General features: G+C 37.0%; 1 protein-coding gene across 1 annotated transcript in view; it reads left to right on the top strand.

Annotated features, from left to right (window-relative positions):
• LOC136843083 (lachesin-like) overlaps positions 1 to 17,143 on the top strand; it is a 341,336-nt gene that overhangs the window by 79,090 nt on the left and 245,103 nt on the right. The gene's annotated exons all lie outside the window — the stretch shown is intronic.

Below are 17,143 nucleotides of genomic sequence, written 5' to 3'. Positions count from 1 at the left end.
TTTATAACATCTTTAATCTTAAAAATTCCAGTTGTATGCCGGGTGGAGTATTTACTGTGATCCTCATAATGCAGGTGGTTCATATAGTTACCACACGAGGTTAATCGAACACTTCATAAACTCTGAAGTTCAAGCAAGTTTTATTTTGATTTAAAAAACCTGTACATTACTTTTATAACAAAAATGTCCTTATAAATCAGTAAACATTTTGTTAATAGTACCCAAGTCTCAGCACATTTTATTTCATCATAAAACATGGAAAAGGGAAGAGGGAGGAGGGAGGGGGGAGGAAGGGAAGAGGGAGGAGGGAGGAGGGGGGGAGAGGGAAGAGGGGAGAGGGAGGGGGGAAGAGGGATGGGAAAGCAGGAGGGGAGGGGAGGAGGAAAGGGGAGGGAGATTATCGTTTTTCCTTCAGGGAGCTGAGGTCCCGGGGAGGGGGGGAGCTTGTTGTTTAGGGACAACCCTGCTTAAACCGGTGTTTGGGGTAAGGGAAGTGGGAGGAATGAGGAAACACACACAACGCAGGCAGAAAGGCAGCCTACGAAATTAACATAATAGATGAGGCTGTCAAAGGTCACATGGCTGGCTATAGGCCTTATAAAAAATGAAAGCTTTACTAGCTAGCTAACTTGCAGGAAATAATTTTTACAAATGTATATAAAACAGGTTTCATGACCATGGCAATATTTTAATTCAACGGAGGAAAAAAGGGTTGGTTTCCGGAGTGCGGATGTGACTCGCCTCTCCTGTGACCAGTCGTCGATGGCCAAGATCATAACATCAGCTGTGACGTCCAAGTGTGAGCAAAGAATGCGAAACCGAGCAATCACCTTTCCATCTTGAGTGATGTCAGGAGCTGATGAGATGCCGTCTTACCATCCCTGGTGAAATCATAGTGACCAAACATTAATCCTCTTGTTGAGTTCTTTGGACAGGGCTCCTGAACTAAAAGTCGAACACCCGTCCTCATACAGAACACTGAAAACTCTGTCTTCACAATAACAATTATATAAGGACAGTGTCGAATGAAGTACAATAGCAAAAAAGAATGAATAACGAAAAAGCACAATCGTTGGTAGGGGAAATATTTTGTTGAAATATAGATAATTTTTCACAGCCGTGCCGCACAATATTTTTATACCACGCAATGCTGTCAAGTTTTTTTCATTAATTATGTTTAGCTTCAATTTAAACTAAAAGCTCAATTCAAATCACGCTTTTGTACTAGATACTGTTTTTCATATATATAATTCCATATTTGATATCTTAATTTACGCTTTTATGAAAGTGACATACTGTACTTGCTCTTTAATGCTTAAATAAATTGGGAAGAAAGCTACAATGACCAGAGATCTATCAGACAAAGAGTTCTGGAGAAGTCCTGTTGCAGCGGAGTGGTGAGATAGATGACGATAGGTCTATCAGATGATAAGAGCTGCATACACACACACACACACCATGAACAGTAATATATGAAGGAGTTATAGTCATCTCAATTTGGAACTTATTCTGTTTTGGAGTTTGGTTTCCTTTCCAAGATGGGTTTTTCTTACCCAATACTTTTCAAAGGAGACAAGAGAAAGCATTTTCATCTCATAAATGCCGGGCTTTTCTTATTTACCTGTTTGTTCATCCTCACCTTAAACTGTTTCGCAAAGGCATTATCCTCCTTTGACGTTGCACATATTAACCTGGGCATTGTTCTCGAAGGTATTCTGGTTTTATATCATCGCTGCCTTTTAGTACCGCTATGGGCATTCCTCCAAATACATTATAAGAAACACGAGTTTAAGAATGATTCTCACTGACATTTAATTTATGCAGTTTATTCTCATTAAACGTAATTCTGCTTCCTTTAATGTGTTCCATATCCTTGAACGTGGGTCTGTTGAGAAGGAATTTTGTAATTACTTTGTTATACGTATCCGGGTATTTAGAATCTATGACGTAAAGTTGGACATAAAAATGCATTTCTCTGACGAGTCAGTGACAGCAGCGTTCTTCTTTGATACTAACTTGCAGTGCGAGGGTTTTGTAATTAAGACTGAAGGAGATCTTAGGTCCGACAACGAAGTGCCTCGAAACCTGAAGATCGAGTAATCTCACTTTATTAAAAACTTCGTCCTAAAATTACACTTCAGTGACGACGGCTGTTTCTTTGTTCCCTGTTAAGATCGGGTCTCTGGTTTCACCTTCTTTTCTCTTCTTCTGAATTATTGATTTGCTTCGGTACGCGGGAATTAATTTGATACTTTTTTTTTTTGCATTATAGCCGAGGTAAATGCTTACACGATGAGGATGAGCATTCAGTATTCATACGGCAATCCTGTTTCCCTTTACAGCTTCCTTTATTGAAAGTGTCTATTCCACGGTTCAATTAAAACTGAAGCAAAGTTTCCATATTTGCATTATTGATCCTTCTGTCTGGATATATCGTGGAGAACTATGTTTGAGCTGTGATCTGTTAAATTTTCTCTCTTTCTCTCTCTCGCTCTCTCTTTAAACTATCACTAACGATGGAAAGAAATGCATTTGAAGTACTGCAAAATGCAAAAACGAAAGCCTCTCAAGAATCTGACCTCTTTGTTGTACGAGTATATGTACCTGTTAAAAGAGAATCCGACGATGTATTCAGTGGGTGGTTTTGTATTTGTTGTCTTTCTTGAATATCATCGTGTCGCATTAATTACGATTTGGTTAATGTAACAGTCAAAGTTGTCTACGCAGACTGGAGCAGTGACCTATTTTGATCATCCTTGCATATAACGCCTGTGAGAGATAAAGGCCGCTTGTTGCTGATATATTTATATATATATATATATATATATATATATATATATATATATATATATATATATATATATATATATATATATATATATATATATATATATATATAAGGGTCTAGAAAAACACTATATACACGTGATATACTTCTGTATTCTTGATCTCTGGTGAACTGTGGACTATTGGTAAATGCCACAACTGCATATGGCATATACAGATGTTGGCAATACGACGTTGGTGGTATATAGACGTCTGTTGACCCGGGCCCATTCCCTTGTGTTTTGGTCGTCGTTAGCTCCCACCTGTTTCGAGGCTGGTGGGCGTATCCGCTGGAACACCTGCTTGAGAATAGGTCTTAAGGTTTACCCATTGGTAAAATCCGATTTCCAAAGTCCTCCTGAGGAGTGCGCCTTGCTAATGTGACGGATGATGGCGGATTTCAGAATCTCCTTTTTGTAAGGGCAGCAACTTTTAAGAACCAGTTCAGCCCCACTCCAGTTTATGGTATGGCCACTATTCCTCACATCTGCAAAGCATATCGTACTGATCTTTTGTGTTCAGTTAACCTTTGTGAAGTGGCTCTACCTGTAAATTTAGAATGTAATTTAAGTCACATTAGCAATATGAACCTGTTAGGGGGCCTTTGGAAATAGGATTTCACCAATGAGTAAATCTCGAGACCTACTATCAAGTAGGTGATTAAAAAGAAAATATTATAAGGTTTCATCTGTAACATGAACTGATATATGCACAGTGAAAGTTTTATATAAATTTAGAAAACATTGAAAACGAATTGTGAAAACAATTCAAGCAAGGATAAAATCTTTTGAGAATCTCTGAGTCTATGATAACACGATAAGGTATGTGATGGTTGTTGAACAAAAAGCGAAATAAGATATCACAAACCTAAAGGACAAAATTTAGCGAATGTCAGCTCAAATAGGAAATCGAACTTTTCCTCAAATATAAATCGCAAAAACCTTGGTAACTGCTGTAAATAAGGATACAAAAAAGGTTAAAAAAATGACTGAATAATGATCTTGCATAAAACGTGCTTGATAAGTTGTGTTGCCCTTTGATAGAAATATTTTATTCGTGTGTAATTTCTTATGGTCCTAATTTCCTGTTTCTTCCTTTTTCCTTCGTATCCGCATATAATATGTTTCGACAAGATAGGTATGCTGTACACAATCTTCGACAAGATAGTTATGCTGTACACAATCTTCGACAAGATAGTTATGCTGTACACAATCTGTAAGTTCCTTCAAAATTATTGAAAAAATAACTCTTATTTCATATTCTTGTAGTGTGATATCATTTTAGTGTTCTAAATTAAGAGTATCATTTCATATTCTTGTAGCGTGATATCATTTGAGTGTTCTAAATTAAGAGAGAAAAATATTTACTGTACAGATTTCTCGTGTCAGGAAATGGCGATGGGGAGAAGTCAATCTTCTGGTTGGAACTCGGATAAAGGCTTCTCCAAACATCACGTCTCTAAAAATTCCCATGATAAACAGATAGGCAATCGATAGATTACTAAAAAGCCTCTCCATTATGTAGGCTCTAGCCCTCAATAGCCAAGACCCCCGATAGTTCTCTCTCTCTCTCTCTCTCTCTCTCTCTCTCTCTCTCTCTCTCTCTCTTCTAAAGCTCATTCTAATGATTTTAAGCATTCTTTGCGCCGAGCAAACTTATGTGAAAAACAGTGAATCAAATTCGACTGGAAGTTTATGCTGCATCACTTTTTTTTTACCTTATTGATTTTATTGTTGATTTTCTCTCTTCTCTCTCTCTCTCTCTCTCTCTCTCTCTCTCTCTCTCTCTCTCAAATATTCACTTTCCTTAGGTATTGACCTCTCGTAGCCCACAGTAGGTGGTGCACCATCCTCTCCACGTTAACCATTGATTTCATGTTGGGCTTGAGTTGTTTACTGACCTCCTCCACTTGATCTCCAGCTGCCTTTACTAATTATGATCTCCCTCACCACGATGGAAAGATTCCGCCACATGTAATCGTTATGCCAGACCTCAACACCCAATACCAATCGGGAAATATTTCTATTTGGTTAAAACCAGAGCTACTTTACAGCCATAGACTGAATTCTTTGGTTCGAAAGTTAGCATTCTAGTCTCTCTTTTGTTCTTCATTTTTAGTGTTCTGTAAAAGAGAACTATTTGTCTGTCCGTCCGTACTTTTTTGTCCGCCCTCAGATCTTAAGAACCACTGAAGCTAGAGGGCTGCAAATTGGTGTGATGATCATCCACCCTCCAATCATCAAACATGCCAAATTGCAGCCCTCTAGATTCAGCAGTTTTTATTTTGTTTAAGGTTAAAGTTAGCCATGCTCGTGCGTCTGGCAACGCTATAGGACAGGCCACACCGGACCGTGGCCGAGAGTTTCATACAGCATTATACATTGTACAGAAAACACGATTGCACCGAAGAAACTCGGTACATTTTTTACTTGTTTCTTTTCTTTGATGGTTTGAAATAAAACAATCAGTTATTTTCTAAGCGGCGCTGCAAATCTTATGTAAAATTTAGCTACCTCTTTCTAATAGAATGAATGACAGTTATTTATGTGCTAGTGTCAATTCGTCATTAGTTCAGGATCGTTAAAAGATCGTGCAGTCTTAAACTTGGTGGGTATTCAGAGGACTTGTTCGTGTCGAGGTAACTGTTCGACTGATTCAAAGCTTTAAGTTCTTTCAGCATTTATTTATAAAGAAAGGCCTCACTGCTCATCGCTTAACTCTTTTACATATTCATTTATAAAGAAATCCCTTTTTCCTCGTTGCTTAATACGGTATTATTTTGCTCATTTCGTCGACCGTAGAAAATGAGATGGAACACGCGATTGCACGCACACGTATACATACATACACATACATATAAATATGTATATATATTCTTATCTACCCTTATGTATGTACATATACACACACATTTGTTTATAAATAAGAAATACTATGTGAGCTTGGAAACTTTTATTGGTACCTCTGTTTCTTGCACTCGTTTAATGATGAACTAACTTTATTCAACTGTTAAAAACTTTAAAAGTATAAAAAAATAAAGTTCACTAAATTCAATACTGCTAAAAAAACACAACAGAACCAAAGACTGCTAAAAAAAGGTTTTGAAAAATGTTCAGTTAAAATCGTTACAAACAGCATCTGTTACAGGAAAAACTTTATTTTTGATGGTAAGCTTTTTAAGCAAACTGACAATGCTGCCATGGGCTCCCCACTGGGTCCCACTTTTCTAACATGTTCACGTGCTCGCTGGAAGAGAACATCTTAAACGAATGTCCACTTAGGTTTCACCCACTTTATGTCAGGTACTGTATATTGATGAAACTATCGCCTTATCCAAAAATAATTTTGATATTGACTCTTTTTTAGCATATGCTAAACCTAAGCATAATAACATTAAGTTAACTGTGGAAAAATGAGTGAACAATCAATTGCCTTTTTTAGACGTTCAAGTTATCAGAAATGATGGTTCTTTTAATACTTCTGTTTTCAGGAAGAAGACATTTGCTGGTTTAGGATGCAATTACTGTCATACAGCTCATGGTTTTACAATTTTAAACTGAACTTTATATTTACTATCCTCCACAGGGCGTTTTTTATTACATCGAACTGGCAATTCTTACTTCAAGAAATTTATTTTCTCACGAAATATTTTATGAATAACTGCTTTCATTAAACTTTATTTTTTTTAAACAACTCTTAACAAACACCACACTGATGTCATAAAACCCCTCCAACAGTATCGAAATTAAACTTTTAGACCAAATTTCCCTTTTTACACGATGACTCTTATAGAAAACGGTTTGTAAAAATTATCCACAATCATTATGGTGCGATCAATCTAAAATTAATTCCCAAAAATCCTTTAACAAATGGTTCCTTTTTTAACTACAAGGATCGATTAAGCCCTTTTTATATTCTCTAACGTACTTTATAAGTGTACTTGCCCTGAGTGTAACTCTGGGACATATGTCGGATCCACGAGGGGGTCACTGAGGGTCAGAATCGACTCCCAGAGTTCATTCGAAAAATTTGTAAAGCTCACTTTGAAAGAGATGAATTCAGCATAACAGGCCAAACAACAAATCCTCACGAATTGCTTATACTTGAGTCACTGTTTATCAAACAACTAGTTCCCAAGTTAAATACCCAGACCTTCACTACTCAACTTTCTCTGAGTTAACTTTCTCTTTGAGCGTTCTGTCTTTTGCTCTCTCCATCTAAGGTTGATTAGCGATCTTGCGTTCTGCTGTGTCTTTTTAGTTGTTGTGTATTTAGTGATTTTTATTTTTTTATGATTTTTAAAGCTTTTTTTACATTAACTCTTTAGGTAACTTATCCATTATTCAACGGACCTTTGATGATGTAATAAAGAAATTATTACGAAACGTTGGAAATAACGAAATATCTTGGAGATGATTGGTTTCCCCGGTTCAACCTCACACCGATGTACCTTGCTGGCCGTTACCTACCCCTGCCTTTGATATATATAAATATATATTTATATGTGTGTGTGTGTGCACACACAAATACAGTATATATAGTTTGCAGAGAGAGCTTCCACCTCCCAACCACTAGGTATAGGAGAATCAGGAATGGCAGGTGAGGGGTGAGTGGCCTGTTGTTGGGCTAGAGCTGTGGCACTGTCTTGTCGGGCTTTCTCAAGCTCAATATCTTTTTCCTTTAGAGCTAGCTCATACTTCCTTTGTTCTTCTTTCTCCTTCTTCTGTTCTTCTCTCTTCTTCCTTTGTTCTTCTCTCTTCTTCCTTTGTTCTTCTCTCTCCTTCCTTTGTTCTTCTCTCTCCTTCCTTTGTTCTTCTCTTTCTGGCCTTTCTCTCTCTTCCCCGGCTTCTCTTTTTTCTTCTCTGTCTGCCCTTTCTCTCCCTACTTCAGCTTCTTCGTACTTCCTTTGCCCTTCTCTCTCCTTTATCTGTCTTTCCTCTTTTTCCACTTCATACTGTCTTTGTTCCTCTCTTTTTTGTTTCTCCCTTTTGAGTGAGGCATCTAGTCTCTCCTGCGGCCACTTGGTGAGCTCTCTTCCCGCCGCCCACCTTTCCCATATTCACGAAGGCTTAGTACTGTTCTGCCGACATGGTTCTGGTAGGTTAGGAAGTATTAAAATGATTTTGATTTTGGGAAATAAAATTATTTTGGGAAGTGTCCCTTAACCTTGGTGACACTTCGATGGGACGGCACCTTTCAATAAGGTGGCACTGTGGCGGAGTGTGCCGTTCAAAGGTCACACTGATGGAGCGGTCCTTGGTTAGCAAAACCTTATGGGTGGACACGCTATTGTTGGCAATGAGTCTCAGTTCACAGGTGCGGGTTGTGTATTAACACAGGGCTTTCTTGGTGGCACTGGCGTGCTGGCAGGTGTCGAAGAATGACACCAGGTAGCGGTACAAACCAATTGTACCAAAAGGAAATAGCAGAGCGCTTACAATGAGTAGGAGGAAAAGAGAAAAGGAAACAAATAAAACAAAACGCTTCAGGTGGGTTACTCGATGATAGTGCACCAGATTAGTGGCACTGTGAAAGGGGACTCCCTTTGTTTGGCACTTGTGGGTGGCTACATCAGGAGAACTAGTGATGTGGCTGACTTCTTTTCGTGCAGAGTCTGGAGCAGTCCTGTGGTTTTGGTGTCCCTTAGACTGGTATCAACGGTGTCTACCACTTGCTTGGTAATGTGCACTCAATGTGCTTGTATGTGCTCACGGTATACTTAAGTCTTGAAAATACCCACTCGTGCGAGATAATTTAATCAACTGTGGTTAATTTTAACCTGCACCCAAAATTCCTCTGTGATGCAGAAGTTTTTTTTTTATGTAGTTCGTTCTTTTCCTTTAAGAAACGGCTCGAGTACCCGAATGCTAACCTGAGTAGCTGGGTTAATTGCTTGTGGTAACCTAAAACAAGAAACTGGGCACAGGGACGTAAAATTAGAATGTCGCTCCGTGTAACATTGAATCACAGCTAACGTAAGAAGTTTTGCTAATAATGGGTTTCCTAAGGCACTTTCTTTCCCTTTCAATAATTGTTATGTAAAACAATGTTTGTATTTTCCAAGTCGCATTTAATTACAGAAATTCCACAATAACTTTAATGACACATGCTACAATTTGAGTAAAAGCAGATAGGGGATATAGGACCTCCGAGCAACTCTCTCTCTCTCTCTCTCTCTCTCTCTCTCTCTCTCTCTCTCTCTCTCTCTCTCTCTCTCTCTCCGACTGAGTAGCGGTATTAGTAAAATGACCTTTTGCTTTTAACTACTGTGCATTTCAGGGTCGTGTCTAATAGATTTTCGTCGATAAAATCCTACCAAAGAATCGGATATGGACCGTATTTTGGAAACAGCTATTTGAGGCCACAGCCTAATTGGCAAAAGTATGCAGTGATATCCAATGTGGATAATTGAGGCACTTACAATAAATCAAAGAAATTTAAAGGGAAAGTTAGCTAAATTTAGTAAGCACCCAGAGAGAGGCTAGTTTTGACGTAAACTATGACATCAGACGTAATAACAGAGTTCCCAGTAGTATGTTAATGATTGTAGTAACACAAATATTTGACCATCTTGTACAATAAGCAACACCTTGAGTAGGATATGCGATAATTATCGAAATTCTATTTTCTCTACTTCCATTGAAAGTTCTTCACTTATGGTCTGCTCAAAGTGCAAGACCCTGATTTGCACAAGGCTGACTTCATCTTAAACAGACAACAGCATACCCTTTTACATAATTTTATATTACAACAACTGTTTTTTTTTATTTCACATTTCCTTCAATATCAATGCAGTTCAGTATAATCAATGGATTGCTGGATTATAAAATTTAGGGCATAGCCAAAGCGCTTGGACTATGAGTTAAGAATCTCATTCAGCACTACAGTGTAGTTATGATTAAATGAAATATATAATCAAAATAACTGAAAAACGAAAGAATATTGAGTAACTTCAAAAACCGGGAAAATAGACTCACTGATAACCACTCAACAACCCTACAACAAACACTAGTGTCAGTTCCAAGTAAATGAATCAAGCGTATAGAAACAACAAAACTGACACAGAGGCACACAAATGAAATAATGAAGGGGAATAGTGTGCTATACCAAGCACTGTGGATTTATTGAGATTGATCACGCATTAAGTCCTGCTTAGTCCTGCTAAATGAATGTCTAACCTTAACTTCAGTTAAGGTTAAAACACTTGCGTTATGTGACATTTATTTAGCAGGACTAAGCAGGTACACGTGAACCGGAACTTTTGAGGAGACAATATGAAGCAACAGAAACTTCAAGGTAACGGTGGTTGTTTTCACAGAGAGTGTTGGAGTAAGACTTGGTGCATATTCAAGTTAAAGAAAACGTGAATTGCGCCATGGCACTGTATTACACAATTAACATGGCACTGTATTACACAATTAATATTCTCATTTGATGCACATCCCCTTATTAAACTCTGCTTAGAGACACGATTCATCATTGAGAGAGAGAGAGAGAGAGAGAGAGAGAGAGAGAGAGAGAGAGAGAGTATGCAGGGTAGGTGTTTGAGTGTGTGAAACAATATAAGAATTCGATAGACTATACTATTACGTCTGAGTCTTCACTCGTAAAGTATATGGGCGTGGTGTCTAGTAAAGTACGTCGTACCACATTATCAATGAGTGGGGGTGGCCTTCAGTAATGACGTTTTACTAGCCTCTATCTACAAGCCTGCTAGATTTAGCTAAGTTTCCTTTAAATTTCTTTGATTTTTGATTATTTACATTTTTTGCCAATTAGGATCTGATAATAGCTATTTAAAAAAATACGATCCATATCCGAAGCTTTGATAAGATATCGACGAAAATCAATTAGACATGGCACGAAGAGCACAGTAGTTGCCAGACATCACTCGCAAACAAGGCAAATTATCAACACTTCCAAAATTCACTTCACAAGCAGGAAAAGCGTGCTTATTTTCCCGACGTAAACTACTTACGAATAACACTGTCTAACACTTGCTAACTTGGCTAACACCTACAATGTTACATATAAGACACAGCCATTTCTAAAATGACTAACTACCAACTTTTCTACTGTACACTGCTCGCACATCTGCAACTCAACAAAGCTGTTTCTCTACTCCGAAGGAATTTGCGGCCGTTTATATCGTTCATGCGAGATTAAGAAATTTGGCGGCCTGCGTGTACCTTCTGTTATATAATCACAAATCACTCTTTTTAAACACCGATTATTCGGTATGCGTTCCTAACGCAAGTTCAGTACTGTAATAGAACACTACTGTGCATTTCATGGCCGTGTCTAATTGGTTTTCGCCGATAAAATCTTACCAAAGCATCGGATATGGATCGTATTTTGGAAATAACTATTTGACGCCACGGCCTAGCACTGAATGACACATTGCACCATTGCAGCAAAACTAAATAATAAGGAATACCTTTTACGTGAATAACAAAACATTCAGGCAAATTAATTTTGAATGTGGCTCATTCAAAGCTGTTGTTTAATTGAAGTAAAAGTTAAAGTTAAAACAACAAATATAAATGAAGATATTGTTATCGAAGCTTCAGTTGTTTGTGAGGACTTTGAAAGTATCCCGTGGTTAGCTTAAATGGCCCCAATCTAGCTAATGAGATTCATCTTATATCAAGCCTAAAAAGGAGAGAACGTTAAACCAATTCTTCTCAATGGAAGTGAAGCTTAGAAGGTGAATGAGAATGAAAGAAGTAAGATGCGTAAGAAAGGGACAAATTGTTTACATAGAGTATGTGTTATATAAAGAACTCAACGGATGAGAAATATGGAGATACCTGGGAGAAGTGGTAAAAGGGTCAGTTTAGATGACAGGATGGATCAGATGCTTAAGAAAGTTTGGTCATGTGGAGAGAACGACGAGTGATAGTTTAGTGAAAAGGGTAGGCCTACACAACTCGAAAGTGCTGGGAAGGAGAGGACAGATGACCTAAAAGTGGTATAGGAAAACGAGAGGCTTCAAGATCCAGACAGAAAGAGAGTCAGCGCAAATTAGAAATGCATGGTGCAGTGTGTGTGCAGGGGGTACAGCGCACTGCCGGTGAGCCATTTGTGAAGGTGTATTAAGCAGTCAGTGTTGTGGAAGTGATCACTGTCTGCTCTTTCATCAGGATGCATCCCTATTAGGAGCAACAAATTAATTTGAGCTTTATATATATATATATATATATATATATATCTATATATATATATATATATATATATATATATATATATATATATATATATCACACATTACCACAGGTGAAAAATAAGAGACAGGGTGTAGGTCTGACAGGTTTCGACTTTATTTCCAAGCCATTGATCGTCAATGGCTTGGAAATAAAGTCGAAACCGGTCAGACCTACACCCTGTCTCTTATTTTTCACCTGTAATGTGTGATAAATGAATCACGTACAAAAAAATAATGACAATAATCATATATATATATATATATATATATATATATATATATATATATATATATATATATATATATATATATATATATATATATATATATATATACGTGTGTGATTGTGTGTGAGCTTATTTTCTAAACATAACAAAGAAACAAAAAGTGTTACAGCGCATGAAACCAATGGAACAGGAAGTATAAGAAAATTAGAAGGTACGCTAAGCAAACTAGACAAAGAATCATACGAAAGTAAATTCTCGAATACAGCCAATCGATAGGATGAAAGGGCAGAATGATCTATACATTTCAGCTGCGAGCGTTTGCGCCGAGGGGCCGTGAACAGACTCATCACAAAGAGGGATTCAGCTTAGGCCAGATGAAGTGGATTTGGAATCGTGGAGTTAATATTGGAAGGAGTGTTATTTAGTAAACAATCAAGACCTTTCTCCATTTCCTTAATAATCATAACTGTATTTATTATCAATGAATCTTGAATAGCCCTCTTTTCCATCTTCTTGTTTCTCTCAAAATAAAGTCAAACTTTTAAACATTTTAAGGTATCAAGTTAAAAATACTCTACACTGAATGAAAAGGATTTTTCTTCAGCATTTGTTAATTTTCTCTGTTACTTTATTTCTAAATTTGTTTTAATACTTTTATACCATACTCTTTTCATATTATGCCTTTTTATATTATGCACTAATATTCACTCGTTCCTTGAAAAGTGATACGAAAACCGAAACTTGGCTTTCAAAATAAAGAAATATTGAAGATGTTGGAAACATTATGAACGACTATTTTCATTATAGGCACCTACCTTAACCGGGATTCGAACCTATACAGGGCTTGATATGGGTTGCAGTGACCTCCGGCACTGAACCAATGAAATATAGGACTTTATTTCGATTCTATTACACACAGAAAGGATGGGTGCACCTATACATAATGCTCTTCGGGTGGAAGTAATTCGAAACTTACGATGAATTCGACATTAATTGGTCAGTTGTGAATTGATATATTTTGAAAATACAAAGAAAAAGTCCCGGAGTAAAATAAGTGCAATAATAGCTGCGTTGCTAGCTTAGTTAATTAATAGTGAGGACATCTGATTTCGATTTTAAGTACAGAACTGAACTTTAAGGGATCGAAGTCAAAGGCTATCTACGACCCAAAGAAGCATATGCTCCAATCTTGGTTTGGGTAAGTCCTGTTATCTTACATAAATTACCTTGGTTATAATTTGCTTCTAAGTGACAGTGAATTTTATAACAATATATAAATTTACATTATATATATATATGTATATATATATATATATAATATACATATATGCCATTATTTTTATAATGATAGTCACTGTCACGTAGGAGTAAATTGTAACCAAGTTAATTTATGTATGATAACATGACCTACCCAAACCCAGATTCAAACATATGCTCCATTAGGTCGTAGCATTTCAACCTGATTATAACTACAAGTTCACTGCAAAAGCTGAGGGTCTAACGCCTAAAGACTGTTCTCTTTCGACCAATAATAATCACTAACGGAGATATATAATTCACACGATCTTGTTGCTGATCTTATTTTAATAATACTGCTGACGTCTCTCTTTATCTATCTTCATTTTGTTACATCTACAACCCTCTGGAAGTTTCCCGCAAAATTTAATGACAGAACAAAGAACAGTAAATATTTTCTCGATGTTTCTCAAAGGAGAGCAGAAGTCACAGAAAAATTGCCTCGCCATTCAGTTTGAACATCAAGTAGCAATAGTTCTTAACAAGGCTTCAGATCTGACTATGATTCCGAACAATTAGGCCAACTGCACCTCTTGCCAACAGTCTTAACAACGCTCGTCGTAATGAGTAAATTCATGCTAATGTTTCTGTATCTAGAAAACCCATTAGACATTTGCACGCAAAAGACAGTTTCAGGTTTAGGCCATGATTCAGATGGAATTAATTGCATTTGGCTAAGGGACAATTAGGGAACTGTCATGCGCACTCCAAGACAACTTTCTGTCCCCGGATGTTGGAAGCCAGAGCAGAGGAGAGAACGGTGGGGGACGTTTTTGCTCGCGTTGTTTGGGCGATGGTGCTGGATTCCCGAATTAGGAATGATTTTGGAACCTCTGTTCAGAAAACGGTATTTGTCATTCGTCGGGCGTTGAAAGATGCCGAAACAATCTCACCAAACCATAAACATTAAAATCCTTTAAAGTCCCTGACATTTGCATTCTGAAACGTTTGTTTTTTCTTCTTTGCCGTATGCGTAAATCTCTCTTCTTACTATTTTGCCTGCTACGGTACTTTTCACAATATGAACTTTCTTTGGTACGATGCGCATAGAAATATAAATATGCTCTACATCAGGCTAGACAACCTATCACAGACTCACACAGACCCAACTTCGTACATATTTTTATTATTATTATTAGGGAGGAGACCTTCTCTAGGGACAGTTGAATTAAAAATTATAGCGGTTTCCACGGCATTTAATTTATACAGTCTTTATTCTTCTTCTTATCTTTTTAGGTTTCCCAAGGACATACAAAGATTTCTGTTTTCTTAGGTTTATTTCTTTTGACGTTTCAAAAGTGCTCTGACTTGTTCTCGAATTTTCAACATTGTTTTTTTGCCCCATGGGAAGGTCTTACGCTGACCCCGTTATATATGTGTACGTGTATTTTGAACTTCAAAACACTTAAAGATATAATAATAATGATCTTAACATCATAGCTAAGGATAGAGTGGTATATCTTGGGCATTGACAAACACTTGACAAGTGACTCATGTTTCAGTACAAAGCTATACCTATTCCAGTAGAAATACTTGACTACTACTGCCTCTCGTGTAAACAGCTACTTGTATTTTTACAATATTGACTAACAGACATTTAAACATACCTAATGGTGTTAAATTCCTAGAAGCATGGAAGTACACACGAATCTATATTCAACCTAAAGGCAGGTTTACGCTGATCCATCTGTCGTCACTTAGTTTATAAATTTAGCAACGGACAGCAGTAAGGGTTTTATCTACAGCGAGCAAATTCACCTATGTACATAAAATAAGTTTGCAAAATATCTACAAAATGCTGTGATCTTGTATGCCTATAATTGCTGTCTAGGTCAAGTAAGGAACAATCAGTAACTGCAGCTTGCTTTTGTTGTGTACACACATCCCTGAAATAATGAAAATGAAGACATTCACATAAAATACTTTTATTGATACTTTCGGTACACGTGGCTTTATTCGACATACTTAAAAGGTTTCATCCACAAAAATGAATGTTTTCTATTTTGTCGTCATTGGTTTTGGTGCCTCGCAAGGAATCAGCTTTCATTTGCAATAATTATCAAGTGTATAACTGCAATATTTTTTTGCTTCATAAATATTTATCTAGGATGTAATCTTATGATTTGCTCAGTTCTCTGTATTTGTTTTACACACATTTACAGAAAAAATTATACAAAAAGTTTAGGTAATATAATTTGTTCTACTAATTGTTACCACAAAAATTTGCCATAAAATTTATTTTTTTCTGAGACTACTCCTGTGATTTATTACCGTCTACCATAACTTAATGCGCCCGAAAAGGGGCGCAGTTCATTTGGGCAAATACGGGCATTATTCAATATATCATTTGGGTGACTATTCATTGTATAGTTTGGGCGACAAAATATCAAAATCCTGCAAATTGGCACCAATCATTTGGGCGAATCAGTAAGGAAAAAGAGGCAGAAGTATTTTAGGATGATGTTTTCACACGGTGATAACTCTGTAATCAGTTGGCGGATAACTCAGTAGTTAGCTGGTTAATAATTGGTAGTAGTTATCAGCAATAGTTATTCGTTACTCGGCTATGGAAGGAAATCTCAAAGACGAAAAAGGTGCTTAGATATTTTTTGGCTTTTCCTTTTGTATAAACATATTGAAGAATGTTTCGTGGCGGTGCACAAACAAAAAACCAGATGTTAAGCCAGAATTAGGTGACTAATCTTAGCTATCCGAAGTTTGCGGATCGTAGCCAGGATAAAACGAAGACCGATTTTAAGTTTTTGTCCTGGCGCTCTCAGTTGTAAAGCAAACCCAATTTACCCGCAATGCTAAAAGTAAGTATTACTAAGAGACTGGCAAAACTAAGGACCAGAAGCACAACCCCATCCTCACGAAAGAAAACCTTTGAGCAATTTAAACATTCAAAAACTTTAGAGCCAGAGACAAGGCCACCAACTAATTAAACAATGCATTATGCAAAAATCCTGCATTTCTATCGCCTCACTTATCCGATACATACAAGCCCAACGCTAAAGCCTGTGTTGTAGTAACCATCGACAGTCACAGTAACTTCTATTTATAGGCATAAGCAATAACCACTCCCGGGACAAATTACACTATCACAACTGTAAATTTGCTGCCTGCTTAACTTTTTTACAAACTAATAACCCTTACATAGCAATTTGGACTCAATTCAACCCCGGAAGATCCTTAAAATATTTTCTTGGCGATGTCTTATGTCAAAAGTGAATTTTCACTTCCAACTATTATCGCTCAAGTCACCTTTACAAGTGTCCTCAGCAGAATGCTATCTCCAGATCATAAGGAATGATCTTGAACATTAATTACTCCTATCAGAGGGATCAAAATATAATATCACTTCGCTGAATATAAGTTTAAATCTGCAGAGACTATTGCAAGTAAACATCAAAATTCGAGGTTAATATACTAGAATCTCCTCAAAAACCATTCTTTCAGTTACTTCGTTTCCCATATCAATTTCCCCTCTCATATCAATTTCCCCTCTCATATCAATTTCCCCTCTCATATCAATTTCCCCTCTCATATCAATTTCCCCTCTCATATCAATTTCCCCTCTCATATCAAT

This window comes from Macrobrachium rosenbergii, chromosome 11, assembly GCF_040412425.1.
Source record: "Macrobrachium rosenbergii isolate ZJJX-2024 chromosome 11, ASM4041242v1, whole genome shotgun sequence".
Classification (NCBI taxonomy): domain Eukaryota; kingdom Metazoa; phylum Arthropoda; class Malacostraca; order Decapoda; family Palaemonidae; genus Macrobrachium; species Macrobrachium rosenbergii.
Note: the sequence above shows the minus strand (reverse complement) of the source record. Positions and strands in the feature narration are given on the sequence as shown.